This window comes from Lepidochelys olivacea, assembly GCF_965140295.1.
Source record: "Lepidochelys olivacea isolate rLepOli2 genome assembly, chromosome: 1".
Taxonomy (NCBI): Eukaryota; Metazoa; Chordata; order Testudines; family Cheloniidae; genus Lepidochelys; species Lepidochelys olivacea.
The window spans coordinates 186,010,014-186,023,925 of NC_140411.1; the positions used below are offsets into that span (position 1 = coordinate 186,010,014).

The window sequence follows — 13,912 nt, forward strand, 5'->3', positions numbered from 1 at the left end:
GAAAGATAAATGCATTCGTCTCTCAGGAAAAACATTTATCACTGAACTGTTATCTTTTTATAACCTTTTTAAAAATGATGGCATCTGGGTTTGTTATTCACTGATACAATAAATAATAAAAAACCTGAGCATTTCATTAAAGCTTTTCAATATTCAGGAGTTTTTAAATCATAAAGTAAAACCATCAAGTAAATACATATTGTTTGTAGATTATCATTCAAATAAACCTGTTACAAGAAAAATGCAGTATGAAGTGCATTACATCACACTAATATAAACACTGATACACAGAAGATAACTGTTGATAGAATACACAAAAATTAAACAGGGATATAAACAGATTAGAAAATGAGTTGAGCAGGACTTGATTAAAGCATACGTGCTATAAACCTGTGCCGAGAGCCCCAGGTTCTGGAGTCATGATAACGTTGCAATTTCAGCTTAATTTTTTAAAAAGTATGTTTCCAGCCCTCCTGGTTTCTAAGAAAAGCTTAAAAGTGCAACTGATGCAGTGAAGGCTGAGTCTGCAGATAGACTGAACAAGAGCCCTGAGATGGGGAGTGCCTCATTCATTTCTCTGGGGGTGTTAACTCAAAGATGCGCTGCTCTGGTGGCCCTCACCAACATTTCCACAATGGGGTGTGGTGAGAGGAGAAACATAAAGTGGGCTCAGACAATCCACCAAAGCAGATATGCCCCAGATTTTGGGATAGGTACTGGGGAGCCTCTTGCTGCTTGTGAGGAAAATGGGATTCCTGCTGCAACTCATGGAGGAGAGAAAGGAGCCCAAGGCCACTGTCCCTGCCTCTATGGGAGAGGAGGGAATGGTTACCATCCCCACTGCAAATGGAGCAAAGGGCCATGGCAAAGAGAGGGATCGCAGGGGGCGCTGATGTCCGGCTGTGCTTAGAGTGCTGGGTTGTCTTATTCTGACTCTAGAGCTGAGGTCAATGTTTTCTTACAATGACAGTGTTGACTCCTAATCCTGCCATTGGATCTGTGCATCCTTGCATCCATGAGGCCATTGGGATTTCGTACAAGCAAGTCTGCTCACATGGATCCAATTGCAAAATTGTTTGGTTACATAGATCATTGAGTTTAATTAATCAGAAGTACCATTAAGCATTATTAACCATTACATAGAGAAGAAATGAGGTACAAGTCAATGAGGGCAAATAAATACAACACTCCAAATACACAGTATGAGATATGGCCTTGGTGGGGGGAAAAGAAAAGGAAAAAAATTGAGAGGGAGGTAAAAAATATAATGGGAAGATTTTATAAAATACTACCCAGTTCTGAAGTGACTGGCATCCTCATCTCTCAATGAACTCAATGGCCGATTTGTTCTTCCCACTTTGCACTTGTGTAATTCCTGTTAGTTTACATGCACACACGAAGTTTGAGAGACAATATAGCCCTGATTTTGTCCAACTCAAAACCTTACTGCAGATGGAGATATCTTCAATATAGAACAAACTGCTGACGTACAATCATGGACACAGCACACTAACCTCAGAATCAAAGTATGTCAGCATGGGTCTGGGATCAAATTATGTTACTAGATTGTTTTAAAGTATGTAAGAGATCAAGAGGAAACGGAATGCATTTACCCTGCTTTTGAAATATTTAGGTTTTCTCTGTATATGGCTGCATGGAGACCAATCTCATGTTTTTTATGTCTGATTTCTTCTTAAATTGTGTATAAATGAACCAGGTTTTTAATAGCAAGAGACAAATCTGCAAAGGTTGTTTTGTGTTTCCCGGTAGGTTGTTTTGGTTGAAAGTTCAGGTTGGTTCGTATTTTGCTGGAGCTGTAGTTCCCTACTTTAGTTCTTGTATATTCACCAAAAGTAACTCTTTTAGTACTGTCTAATTTTCCAAGCCTGTATATTCAGAGAGAGAGAACATCTCTGGACTTAGGCAGTGGAAGCATATTGATATGCATCCTTCATAAAAAGCAAGCTCACTAATGGAGTGTCCTTTCTTAACCACCTGAGGGATCGTAAAAAAAAAAAAACAAAAAAACAACTGATAAAGAGATTTCTCCATCTCTATAATCCTCACCAATTTGTTCATTGAGCACCATTAATTATTGATATTTAGATAACACCAGCAGATATGACGTCTTCCTACCCAACTCATTCAGTAGCTCAAAGAGGCAGCCTGGTCCTTTGGGGTGGGCACTGCACTGGGAGTTAGGAGACCTGAGATCTCTTCTTGACTCTGTCGCTCTCTTGCTTAGTGACCTCTACATGTCATTTGACCTTTGTTTTTCCATCTGTAAAATGTGGTTGACAATATTCACCCACCTTCATAATGTGCTTTGAGATCTACGGCTGAAAAGGGTTAAATATGATTTTAATTACGCTATGGGGCATTGTAGCGGGGTGAGCATCCACTCCAGCCCTGCAGGGAAAGGGGCTGGGGAAGGAAGTAAAACCCTGGCTGATTGGGGGAAGTGGCAGCAGCTGGAGGCCGTGCCCCAATCAGGGCCCAGCTGGCTCTATAAAGGCTTTGAGCCAGCTGTTCCAGTAGAGTCTCCCTCTGCCTGTAGAGGGAGAAGGGCCTGGCTGCAAGGTGCCGAGTAGGACACATAGATTGGAGCAGGGCTGGGGAAGGGCCAGAAAAGCTGGGAGCTCTGGCCCAGAAAGCCCCAGGCTGCAGGTCTGGGAAGGCCTATTAGGTACGGGAGTTGCAGGGGCAGGCAGAGGCAGCAGGTCCAGATCCCCTTGCCTGTGATGAGTGGCTTATACTACAGTCTGCCCCGGGAGCGGGGGGCTAGTTGGTGACTGGCAGTAGCCTAAGACTGAGGTGAGGTGGGGATAGTGGGTGGGGGTTTCCCTAGGAGGGGGAGACCCACAACTGTGGGGGTGCTGCCCCCTGGGGAACTGGGGTCTGGGAGGGACATGGTGGACCAGGGGCGGTGAGACACCGGCCTGAAGGAGGCACTCTGGAGGCTGGACGCTAATTCCCTGAGACGACCAGCAGGAGGTGCTGCTGGGTGAGTCTGCACCCCGTGACAGGCATATACTAAAACTTATATTAGGTGACAAGGCTAGGGATGCAGGTATAAAATATCTTAACATAAGTCCACATTCATGTTTAGTGAAAGCAAAGCCAATTTCTCTCTGATTTCTATGCAAGCCAGCACATAATTTATTTTATTAATGATTTGTGTACCAAGAGGAGCATGATAGGCACTTTGCGTACTGATATGAAAATAAGTTTCTTGCCCTGAACATCTTGCAACCTAAAACAGTAACATACAGATTCATAATGGGGGTTAAGTATAAGCAAAAGAAAAGCAATTGACTTTTTACAGAAGTTTTGTTAGTTCCATGAGTCCATTCTATTGGGAGTAGGGTTTATGGTCTTTTTGAAAGACATACATTTTAAAGAAAGACTTGAACAGAGGAGGGCTGAGGCATGGTGGACTGGATTAGATTATATTCTATGGCAGTGGTCCCCAACACGGTGCCCGTGGGCGCCATGATGCCTGCTGCGGCATTTATGTGCACCCACCTCTTGACAAGGGAGCGCTTCCACTGGACAATCCGCCACCGAGAAGCACAGCCACCAGACAACCAGCCGCCAAAATGCCACCCAGAAGCGGCAATGCCAAGAAGCGTCACCGCCGAAATGCTGCTGCTGCTCGGTAGCATTTCGGTGGCTGGTTGTCCGGTGCCCGCCACGCTCTTCTGGGAACATGAATATGCTATTGCAACAGAAAGGTTGGGGACCACTGTTCTATGGTAAATGATAAAGTGCAAACATAAATCCCTTATCTGTTCTCCAGGAATAGATACTCATTGCCAGTTTGGAAAGAGGTTATAAAACTGGTAAAATACTGAATGCCAGTATTCTAGTTGCCTTTCGCAATTTTAAAAGTTGTTTCTAGCTATTAAACACTGAAAATCTGACCATTTGTAGGAAATGAAGAGGACATGTCCTATTCCAAATATTTCAGCTATTAGAAAGGATTATAAAAACATTTCAGTAAAATCAAGGTTTGTTACTTAAGGCCTGAGAAGGGAGACCGCAGAAGTATATCTAAATATCTTCAGAACTTTCAGAATTGCATATAAAATATTAAGAACATCGGCTTCCGTGAATGTATCTGATTGTAGTGGGGTGGTCACCTGCCCCCGCCCTGACAGGGTTAAAGCCCAAGCAGGATAGTGTCTGCTTACTTCTCCTCCTCAAGTCTTTTTGTGGCCCACTTGAGGGCCAATGAGAACTGAGTTCATTGGGATCCTTGGACTGATGGCAGTTCCCAGTCCTTTGCTTGCTGGACACTGGAGCTAAACTGCATTCTTTGTGTACAATTCCTCAACCTACTCGTTAACTGAATAAATGAGTGCCCAGCCCATCTGATTCCTAGAGCACGAACCATTAAAAAGAGGCAAGGACTAACCAGTTTTTAGCAGAAACTAACACTTTAGGAAGGGAAAAGGTATGGCTGAATTAAAAGTAGTCCAGATAGGAATAGAGAAAAGAAATGACACGGGAATCAAGATAACATATATACCAATACATAAACTAACTATCTGTAATATCAGATACCCCCACCCTCAAACAAACATATCCCCCCTAAGGTAATCAGAACCTCATAAACAGACTGTAATGGTAAAGGGAGTTCAATCCCAGCCACAGATGCCAGGTGGCTGGTGTGTATACACCGTGCTGAAGCTCTTTACAAATGACCAATTGAAGGTAACTATGAAGTATAAATCCTGTAGGCCTGACCTGGTTACACTGATAGGTCGAATTTATAGAAGTCGGTTTTGTAGAAAGCATTTTTATACAGTCGATTGTGTGTGTCCCCCCCCCACACAAATGCTCTAAGTGCATGTAGTTGGCGGAGTGTGTCCACAGTACCGAGGCAACCGTCGACTTCCGGAGCATTGCACAGTTCCCGCAGTCTCCGCCGCCCATTTGAATTCTGGGTAGAAATATCAGTGCCTGATGGGGCTATTGTCGTGGGTGGTTCTGGGTACATATCGTCAGGCCCCCCTTCCCTCCCTCCTTCCATGAAAGCAAGGGCAGACAATTGTTTTGAGCCCTTTTTCTTGAGTTACCTGTGCAGACGCCATCCCACGGCAAGCATGGAGCCCGCTCAGGTAACCGTCACCCTATGTCTCCTGGGTGCTGGCAGACGTGGTACTGCGTTGCTACACATCAGCACTTTATTGCCTTTTGGCAGCAGACAGCGTAGTATGACTGGTAGCCATCGTCGACATAGTCCTGGGTGCTCTTTTAACCAACCTTGATGAGGTCAGGGGCGCCTGGGCAAATCTGGGAGTGACTCAGCCAGGTCATTTCCCTTTTAAGTTTTGTTTCATGGTGATTGAGTCCTACCGGCAGTGCACTGTCTTTTAATCAGCAGCCAGCAGAAGACGATGGCCAACAGTCATACTGTACTGTCTTCTGCCGAGCACCCAGGAGATGATGATGGCTCGCGGTCAAACTGCACAGTCTGCTGCCAGCAGGATATATCAAGATAGATGAAGTGGCTCAAAACAAGAAATAAACTAGATTTGTTTTGTACTCATTTTCTCCTCCCTCCCTCCGTGAAATCAACGGCCTGCTAAACCCAGTTTGAGTTCTATCCTTGAGGGGAGGGGACCTTTCAGTTTCTCGCAAAGCCACCCCCTTTGTTGATTTTAATTCCCTGTAAGCCAACCCTGTAGGCCATGTCATCAGTCGCCCCTCCCTCCGTCAGGGCAACAGCAGACAATCGTTCCGTGCCTTTTTTCTGTGCAGACGCCATACCACGGCAAGCATGGAGCCTACTCAGATCACTTTGGCAATTAGGAGCACATTAAATGCCACACGCATTCTCCAGCAGTATATGCAGCACCAGAACCTAGCAGAGCGATACCGGGTGAGGAGGCGACGTCAGCGCGGTCACGTGAGTGATCAGGACATGGACACAGATTTCTCTGAAAGCATGGGCCCTGCCAATGCATGCATCATGGTGCTAATGGGGCAGGTTCATGTTGTGGAACGCCGATTCTGGGCTCGGGAAACAAGCACAGACTGGTGGGACCGCATACTGTTGCAGGTCGGGGACGATTCCCAGTGGCTGCGAAACTTTCGCATGCGTAAGGGCACGTTCATGGAACTTTGTGACTTGCTTTCCCCTGCCCTGAGGTGCAAGACTACCAAGATGAGAGCAGCCTTCACAGTTGAGAAGCGAGTGGCGATAGCCCTGTGGAAGCTTGCAATGCCAGACAGCTACTGGTCAGTTGAGAATCAATTTGGAGTGGGCAAATCTACTGTTGGGGCTGCTGTGATGCAAGTAGCCCACGCAATCAAAGATCTTCTGGTATCAAGGGTAGTGACCCTGGGAAATGTGCAGGTCATAGTGGATGGCTTTGCTGCAATGGGATTCCCTAACTGTGGTGGGGCCATAGACGGAACCCATATCCCTATCTTGGCACCGGAGCACCAAGCCGGCGAGTACATAAACTGCAAGGGGTACTTTTCAATAGCGCTGCAAGCTCTGGTGGATCACAAGGGACGTTTCACCAACATCAAGGTGGGATGGCCGGGAAAGGTACATGACGCTCGCATCTTCAGGAACTCTGGTCTGTTTCAAAAGCTGCAGGAAGGGACTTTATTCCCAGACCAGAAAATAACTGTTGGGGATGTTGAAATGCCTATATGTATCCTTGGGGACCCAGCCTACCCCTTAATGCCATGGCTCATGAAGCCGTACACAGGCAGCCTGGACAGTAGTCAGGAGCTGTTCAACTACAGGCTGAGCAAGTGCAGAATGGTGGTAGAATGTGCATTTGGACGTTTAAAGGCACGCTGGCGCAGTTTACTGACTTGCTTAGAACTCAGCAAAACCAATATTCCCACTGTTATTACTGCTTGCTGTGTGCTCCACAATCTCTGAGAGAGTAAGGGGGAGACGTTTATGGTGGGGTGGGAGGTTGAGGCAAATCGCCTGGCTGCTGATTACGCGCAGCCAGACACCAGGGCGGTTAGAAGAGCACAGGAGGGCGTGGTATGCATCAGAGAAGCGTTGAAAACCAGTTTCATGACTGGCCAGGCTATGGTGTGAAAGTTCTGTTTGTTTCTCCTTGATGGAACCCCCCGCCCCTTGGTTCACTCTACTTCCCTGTAAGCTAACCACCCTCCCGTCCTCCCTTCGATCATCGCTTGCAGAGGCAATAAAGTCATTGTTGCTTCACATTCATGAATTCTTTATTCATTCATCACACAAATGGGGGATGACTATCAAGGTAGCCCAGGAGGGGTGGTGGAGAGAAGCACCAGGAGGGGTGGTGGAGGAGGGAAGGACAAGGCCACACAGCACTTTAAAACTTATTGAATGCCAGCCTTCTGTTGCTTGGGCAATCCTCTAGGGTGGAGTGGCTGGGTGGCCGGAGGCCCTGCCACCGCGTTCTTGGGTGAGGAGGCTATGGAACTTGGGGAGGAGGGCGGTGGGTTACACAGGGGCTGTTGCGCTGGTCTGTGCTCCTGCTGCCTTTCCTGCAGCTCAACCATACGCTGGAGCATATTAGTTTGATCCTCCAGCAGCCTCAGCATTGAATCCTGCCTCCTCTCATCACGCTGCTGCCACCTTTCAGCTTCAGCCCTCTCTTCAGCCCACCACCTCTCCTCCTGGTCATTTTGTGCTTTCCTGCACTCTGACATTGTCTGCCTCCATGCATTCATCTGTGCTCTGTCAGTGTGGGAGGACAGCATGAGCTCAGAGAACATTTCATCGCGAGTGCATTTTTTCGCCTTCTAATCTTCACTTGCCTCTGGGAAGGAGAAGATCCTATGATCCTTGAAACACATGCAGCTGGTAGAGAAAAAAAAGGGACAGTGGTATTTAAAAAGACACATTTTATAGAACAATGGGTACACTCTTTCACGGTAAACCTTGCTGTTAACATTACATACATAGCACATGTGCTTTCGTTCCAAGGTCGCATTTTGCCTCCCCCCACCACGTGGCTAGCCCCTCATCCCTCCCCCTCCCTGTGGCTAACAGCGGGGAACATTTCTGTTCAGTCACAGGCAAACAGCCCAGCAGGAACGGGCACCTCTGAATGTCCCCTTGAGAAAAGCACCCTAATTCAACCGGGTGACCATGAATGATATCACTCTCCTGAGGATAACACAGAGAGATAAAGAACGGATGTTGTTTGAACGCCAGCAAACATTCACTGCAATGCTTTGTTCTACAATGATTCCCGAGTACATGCTACTGGCCTGGAGTGGTAAAGTGTCCTACCATGGTGGATGGAATGAGGCTGCCCTCCCCAGAAACCTTTTGCAAAGGCTTTGGGAGTACATCCAGGAGAGCCGCGAATGCCAGGGCAAATTAATCATTAAACATGCTTGCTTTTAAGCTAAGTTTAGCCTTTTAAAAGGTACACTCACTAGAGGTCCCTTCTCCACCTGGCAGGTCTGGGAGGCAGCCTTGGGTGGGTTCGGGGGGTACTGGCTCCAGGTTCAGGGTGAGAAACCGTTCCTGGCTGTCGAGAAAACCGGTTTCTCTGCTTGCTTGCTGTGATCTATCTATAATCTCATCATCATCATCTTTCTCGTCCCCAAAACCTGCTTCCGTGTTGCCTCCATCTCCATTGAAGGAGTCAAACAACACGGCTGGGGTAGTGGTGGCTGAACCCCGTAAAATGACATGCAGCTCATCATAGAAGCGGCATGTTTCGGGCTCTGACCCGGAGCGGCCGTTTGCCTTTCTGGTAGGCTTGCCTCAGCTCCTTAAGTTTCACGCGGCACTGCTTTGGGTCCCTGTTATGGCCTCTGTCCTTCATGCCCTGGGAGATTTTGACAAATGTTTTGGCATTTTGAAAACTGGAACGTAGTTCTGATAGCACGGATTCCCCTCCCCAACAGCGATCAGATCCCATACTTCCTGTTCGGTTCATGCTGGAGCTCTTTTGCAATTCTGGGACTCCATCATGGTCACCTCTGCTGATGAGCTCTGCACTCACCTGCAGCTTGCCATGCTGGCCAAACAGGAAATTGAAATTCAAAAGTTCGCGGGCCTTTTCCAGTCTACCTGGCCAGTGTATCTGAGTTGAGAGTGCTGTCCAGAGTGGTCACAATGGAGCACTCTGGGATAGCTCCTGGAGGCCAATACCGTCTAATTGCTTCCACAGTACCCCAAATTCGACCCAGCAAGGCCGATTTCAGCGCTAATCCCCTTGGCGGGGGTGGAGTAAGGAAATGGATTTTAAGAGCCCTTTAAGTCGAAAAAAAGGGCTTCGTCATGTGGACAGGTGCAGGGTTAAATGGATTTAACGCTGCTAAATTCGACCTCAACTCCTTGTGTAGACCAGGGCTTAGAGATTGTGAGTAGTTCCTCTGTCTTCAGTAGGACTACTTACTGTGCACAAAGTTAAGCATGAATGCTGATTTTTTTGCAGGATCAGGTCCTTAGACTGCAAGCTCTTCAGGCCAGAGACTCACTCTTACTAGGTATTTGTACAGTGCCAAGCACAATGAGGGCCAGTATAATATAAAAATAAATAAGTGCTCCCTTTACAAAGCAGATAATTGGTGCAGCTGTATCCACAAAAGCCGGGTGAATGGCTCCTTGAGAAATAAAAGTTGTCAGAAGTTTATTGCCAAGAGAGCAACCAACGTTGTGCTAAGGTGCTCAGCTTCTTCATATATCAGATCGCAGTCATTACCAATATTAATTGAAATTATTTTTTCACTTGTGTTCACTGATTTTTACATGTGGATGATCCAATATAATATTATTTACCATTCTAATATAGGAGGAATTATATAAAAAAATAGCCTGATTAAAATTTATATAAATCTCCACATGGTTTGAAATGGCTTCTCTCCTTTTGTGCAATGGGATGCATCCAACTCCTAGAATGACTGATGAAATAGGATTTTTTAATGAAAGTTTTCCCTTTGTTGTGCTCAATTGGAAAGGGGAAGGTGAAAAAGATCAAATTCATCATCTGAAACTGCTGTAAAGCTGCTGTTTACTGCAAAGTACAAGTGTACTCCAAATACTAATTTTTCAAATGACTTTTTTACCCCATAGAGGGGTCCCTACAGGTTAAGATTAACATGTATTGCTGGTGTGGCATGAGGGAGTTCATACCTCCACTGCCTCTATTATAAGTATTCTGCTGATAAAAGACTTCGGTCTCTCATACGATTAGTCTAGGATATGCTGTCACCACTGCATTTACTGGGCCAGTTTCTCAGCTGATGTGAATTGGCATAGCAAAGGAGGGTCAACTGTGCATCTGACTCTCTGTTAAAATATTTTGGATTACTGTTTTTTAATATGGCTATAGAAAGGAGGAGGGATTTTTTTTTATATACTCACCTACCTTATAAGTGGTGAAGGGAAAATAAATGTGGGCAGGTTTTGTTTGTTTGTTTTTTTTAAATACTGGAGACTGAGTGAAGTTCCAGTAGTTGTGGCAACTTTTGTGAGTATTCCAGATCAAAGTTCACCTTTCCTCTTGTCAAGTGCTTACAATGAGCAGCTGCAACAGGAGGTGATCTTGTATAGTTAGTAGCATTTTATTTTCTGGAAAAACCATTAATTAGTTGTTTTTTAAATATAACTGCTTGGGCTAGTTTTGACGAGGTTGTTCCTGTACACATTTTCTCAGTTTAAATGTTGATGAAAATGTAAGAGAAGTGAACAGCTGGTCTTAAAATATCTCCTTTTATAATAGCTTATTTTAATTTTGAAGCAAAATTCAGGACAACATGGAAATAAAGGGAAGGAGTAACTCAGAATGAAACACACAGAATAGATGAGCATCTCTAGAGGCTTATCTGAGGGACTGTCTACAATAAATTAAAATTGTAAACTCTTCTCTAAGCTTCATTAAACATCAGTACTTCCTAATTAACTGGTATGTTTGCTGTCTTAAAGGAACTCAGGACCTTATACAAGTCCAGTATACGTTATATACATTGGTTAGAAGATAAAAACATAACAAAGTGTATTTTCTACAGTACCTTGCTTTATTTGACAGGAAGAAGAATGTCAATTTAAGGCTTTGGCCATTCTTTACCATTGCAGCTCCATTTAATTAATCACCACTAGTTTATTGTATTGCCAATGCAGACCTAGTGGACACTGCATTCAGTAAACCTTCAACAAATATCAAGAGGAAAAACATTTTAGAGATATTAAGGAACAAGATGAATTCTGATTTTCAATCTTGTTTGTTAGAAGGTTGTCATAAATATAAAGGGAAGGGTAAACCCCTTTGAAATCCCTCCTGGCCAGGGGAAAGCTCCTCTCACCTGTAAAGGGTTAAGAAGCTAAAGGTAACCTCGCTGGCACCTGACCAAAATGACCAATGAGGAGACAAGATACTTTCAAAAGCTGGGAGGAGGGAGAAAAACAAAGGGTCTGTGTGTCTGTCTATATGCTGGTTTCTGCCGGGGATAGACCAGGAATGGAGTCTTAGAACTTTTAGTAAGTAATCTAGCTAGGTACGTGTTAGATTATGATTTCTTTAAATGGCTGAGAAAAGAATTGTGCTGAATAGAATAACTATTTCTGTCTGTGTATCTTTTTTGTAACTTAAGGTTTTGCCTAGAGGGGTTCTCTATGTTTTTGAATCTAATTACCCTGTAAGATATCTACCATCCTGATTTTACAGGGGGGATTTCTTTATTTCTATTTACTTCTATTTTTATTAAAAGTCTTCTTGTAAGAAACTGAATGCTTTTTCATTTTTCTCAGATCCAAGGGTTTGGGTCTGTGGTCACCTATGCAAATTGGTGAGGCTTTTTATCCAACATTTCCCAGGAAAGGGGGGGTGCAAGTGTTGGGAGGATTGTTCATTGTTCTTAAGATCCAAGGGTCTGGGTCTGTAGTCACCTAGGCAAATTGGTGAGGCTTTTTACCAAACCTTGTCCAGGAAGTGGGGTACAAGGTTTTGGGAAGTATTTTGGGGGGAAAGACGCGTCCAAACATCTCTTCCCCAGTAACCAGTATTAGTTTGGTGGTGGTAGCGGCCAATCCAAGGACGACGGGTGGAATATTTTGTACCTTGGGGAAGTTTTGACCTAAGCTGGTAAAGATAAGCTTAGGAGGTTTTTCATGCAGGTCCCCACATCTGTACCCTAGAGTTCAGAGTGGGGGAGGAACCTTGACAAAGGTGAAGAACTGAATTTAAAAAGATGGGTCTTTTGAAGTGTTGAGAGGTCCCTTTTTTTGTGTGTGTGCTGAATTTCCTATCTCTTTGCTAGTTTCTCTTGCTTACTAATAGGCATCCTGTTTTTAGATTGACGGTACTGAATAGGCCCATATTTCTAGCTTCCAGAAAGTTGGATTGAAAATCAGCCTTTGTTTTGAAATAGATGAAAAGGGAGGGTGCAACCAACACAAGGATGTCTCATCTGTCACACTAGTACAATGGCAAGGAAATTCAAATGAAATACTTCACAACATCTCTCAGCTTCTTTCACAGATTTTTACCCCACTCCAAAGAGAGCGATTATGCTGACTGTTTCCACATTAATCTGTGAGATTTAAGATCGTGACTGAGATCAGTTAGTACTGCTGTTCTACATGGACATTAACTGTTTTCCAAAATGAAGCTTTCTGCGTTGCTTTTTTTTGGAGATTAAGCATCAGGCTGGCATTTACAGGAGGAACATAATCGTTCCAGCCTGTTTTATGAGGATATCTTTACAGTGCGTGGTCTCCAAAATGCTCAGCTACTCTTCAACACAAGGGAGGCTTTGCATTTATGATGAGGATTATGTGTCATAAATTTCCTTGCTGTCTTATGACCAGGTACTGAATGTCCCCAGATAAACAGGTTAAACGGGGTATTGGCAATTAGGACTTATGTTTTCCTGATTCTTTTAAGTGTCCATGAAATGCTGTTGCTTCACCAGGTTCCTGTGCCAGTTTCCACCCGCAGTGGTGTGAATTCAGCTAGTGACACTGCATACACTGCTGAATGTAGCTGGAGGATTCAGCCAACCTCTTGGGGCTAAGTCCTGGTTTTTGTTTTTGTTTTCCAATATTGGCTTTAGTTTACATGTACTTATTTTATCTCCAGTAGACTATAAAATAACATTGAAAATATTACAGTGCACTATTGGAAGGGAAAAGTGGCTTGACTTACCTCTAGCACAAGTCTATATTAGTCAGACAAGTTCAGATGTGGGAGCAGGATTAGGAGCAGCGTGCATCAAATTAAGTAGGAACTGAGAACTGCAGCAGGATCCTTGGAACCAGCACTTCATTGATCTGTACAAGAACAGAACAATGTAAACTTAATTTGCTAAAAACCCCTCTACCTCTTTCATTTGGATCATTTACAAACACTCATTTAAAAGCCTTTTTAATTGCTTTTAATAATTTAAGAATTCAGCCAGTGATGCCAGCCTTGATGTTCCTGTTTCGTTCTCTAACTCTAGTGTTCATGTCTGCTTCAGTGCCTTCCTTATACCTGGAATGACCTCTCAGTCCCACTCACTTGTTGCCGCCCTCCCTCATTTAAATTCGATTCTGTGTTTCACAATTTGTTGCCATCAGAATGACTGTGATGTAGCTCTTTTGACATTGTCACCACGCTGCCAACTCAAATAGGAATTGCAAATTGGCTCAGACAGCGCAAACTCTGGTTTGAAACTAAAAATCTTTCATGATTAGCAAATATACCCTGCATCAAAAAATCACCTGAAAAACAAGTGAAAGATAACAGGAGTTATATTTGCCTATTAAGTTTGAAAATTTTCCTCAGCATGACATTTATTGCCTAGAGAAAAATATATCCTGCAAAGAAATTTCCTGTGTGTTTAAATTACATGATAAACTTTTAATTACATTATAATATGTATACAAGTCAGCTGTTAAAAGCTTTTAAAATAAAAGACCTACTTTCAAAGGTCTGAAAGAACATTTTTATGT

General features: G+C 44.1%; 1 protein-coding gene across 3 annotated transcripts in view; it reads left to right on the forward strand.

Moving 5' to 3' along the window:
• CADM2 (cell adhesion molecule 2) overlaps nucleotides 1-13,912 on the forward strand; it is a 1,053,908-nt gene that overhangs the window by 914,004 nt on the left and 125,992 nt on the right. The window lies entirely within an intron of this gene.